This window comes from Gopherus flavomarginatus, chromosome 11 (genome assembly GCF_025201925.1).
Source record: "Gopherus flavomarginatus isolate rGopFla2 chromosome 11, rGopFla2.mat.asm, whole genome shotgun sequence".
In the NCBI taxonomy this organism is placed as follows: Eukaryota; Metazoa; Chordata; order Testudines; family Testudinidae; genus Gopherus; species Gopherus flavomarginatus.
Genome location: NC_066627.1, coordinates 43,355,673 through 43,358,014, shown reverse-complemented (window position 1 = coordinate 43,358,014; position 2,342 = coordinate 43,355,673). Strand labels below are relative to the sequence as shown.

Genomic DNA, 2,342 nt, shown 5'->3' with positions numbered 1-2,342 from the left:
ATAGCAGTGAAGGACAATACCTTCCTGACCACAAGAGGTAATGGCCAGGGGTAGCTCAGATCTTGCCAAAACCTTAATGCCAACAGAGCTGAACCAAAGCCATGGCCGTGAGGGCAGGTGCTGTGTGGGAATGCCAGATTCTTTCTTTCAGTGACAAGTATCCTGCCTCTGTTCACACCAGCCTCTATATATCCTATCAAAAGTGGGCAGGGGAAGAGAAGGGACAGTCAATTGGCAGGCAACAAGCTTCCTATTCAGGAATAAGGTCCAGGGCCTACTAAAAACTGTCCCCAGTAAGTCAGGGGCTTGCATGTCTAAACATGATTTCTATTCTGACCTTTTCCTAACCATTTCAAGTGACAGATGGAATGTTCAGCTTGGATTTCCTTAGCGGATTCAATATTTAGTCTGTCAACTCAATCTTCTGTTTTTCCTGCAGGGTAACAGGCAGCACCTCAGGTGAAACAGTTACAAGCACCAAACCACAGAAATAGATCATTCATGATACGACATCCTCAGCTTCTATTTTTAATGGGTTGCAAGTTTTAAAAAATTTACTTTTTTCTTTCTTGTGGCACTTCCTCCCCCTCCCCCGAATCTATCACACACAACCACAGCCAGAATATTGTCACTCTGCAATGTGCCAGAGAATCCCAGCTTCTCAATACAATGATCACTTATTTATTGCGGTTATGATAGTGTCCCTGTTTATTTTGTCTGGGGTTTTATGTCAAGAGCAGGCCCTGTTTTGCTAGGCTACGGGCAAACACATAGTAAGATGAAGATGTGGGAGAGAAGGAGAAGGACTAAGAGAGAGAATGGTGGAGTGCAGCATGGAGGGTAGAAAGACTGAGGCTTGGACAATGAAGGAAGGGTATACGGGGAGGTGGGGGTGGAACTTGAAGCAAGTAAGTAATTAGACACTAAAAGAATGCCAGGAACTCACTTTGTACATGGCAATTTGCTGACTTCATTGATGGCAACGGGTTCTTCTTCTGCTTCAACTCTGCCCCATTACTGCTTCTGGCTGAACCTCACCTCCTGTCACTGCTACTTCCAGATAGGCCTCTTCCTATGACCCACTGCTGGTGCTGACTTTGTTACTGGGGACATATCTGCAGCTCCTGGGGACAGAGTCCACTCTGGGATCTCTCTCTTCCTATCCAGGGGGCTCAATGTGAGGAAATCGAAGGGGTGGAACAAGAAGAGAGGTGCTTAGGACCTGCTTATCCCTAAAGAAGGGGTTCATGTTCTTGTCTGGGTCCATTGGAAGGGGGACGCAGGGGGCCAGAGGAGATGAATGGCCCAGCTGGGCCTCTCCCTGCCTCCAGGCTGTTTGTTGCTAGGGAAATCCCTAACTCCTGGGGTTGGCGCTGGTTGAAGTGCTTCTCCTTTACATATTGTCGGTGACTCGAACCCAGATGGCGAGGTTCATTGTCTGACCGCAAGAGAGACAGGCAACACCAGCAAGGTCCGATCAAAAGCTCTTTATTGAAGAGTGCACATGACAATAGAGAGCAACTCATCTCCAGAGAGAACCAGCTTCCTCTTTAGGTCTTAGTATAAGCCTATATAAACAGTTCCGTCGCGTCATAGATTATTCACTTGAGCAACCCATTCCCTTCTTCTAACAACTAGAAACTAGACACCTTTAGTATACATGTTTTACAACATTAGATGATTAATAATATCTTAACAAGCACCAGAAGTTAGAAATGTAGGGGAATTAAAAACAGACAGAGAACAGAACCAGGGAGTGAAAGCAAGGAGGCTGGGAAGCTGGAGTTTCTTATCAGTTCTTCAAACGAACTGTTCCTAACATAGCACAGCTGGTACTATGCCAGGAATGCAGCCCCTCCCTTATCTCACTTTTTCCCAGCTCTTTGTGAGACATGCTGCTTCTCAGTATTTTCCACTCAAGAATTTCCCAGAAACCTCTGTTAGCCTGACTTTGGTCAGGTTGGCATACCTGGTTTTGTCTGCTATATCTTTATTCAGGCCTAACAATATGTTGTTTGAATATTTGTCGTTCAGACTGTGGATTCTAGGGCTCTTCATTTGCCTGGACAGGACAGATGACAATATACTGGGTCAGTTACTGCAAGCATTACTCATATTGACTAGGCCTTACTCAGACAAGGAGTCTCATCATGGTCAACAGAGCTACTCACGTGTGCAGGTACTCAGCACAATGTAAGTAAAGGATGCTCAAACAGGCACTGGTGCTTTAGAAATCAAAAGGGCCAGATGCAACACAATCCTCCTCCCCAAAAAACACTCCATAATTGGACTCCAGTGCAAACCCAGAAAGCCGACTTTAAGTCAAGGCTTGAGTGGAGCAT

At 45.7% G+C, this 2,342-nt stretch overlaps 1 long non-coding RNA gene across 1 annotated transcript; it reads right to left on the bottom strand.

Annotated features, from left to right (window-relative positions):
- Nucleotides 1-1,472: 1,472 nt before the first annotated feature.
- LOC127031096 (uncharacterized) lies at nt 1,473-2,008 on the bottom strand. The gene is made up of 2 exons (XR_007768497.1): nt 1,807-2,008; nt 1,473-1,771 (listed from the first exon to the last, which is right to left on the bottom strand). It is a non-coding gene; the product is annotated as an uncharacterized LOC127031096 (long non-coding RNA).
- Nucleotides 2,009-2,342: the final 334 nt, after the last annotated feature.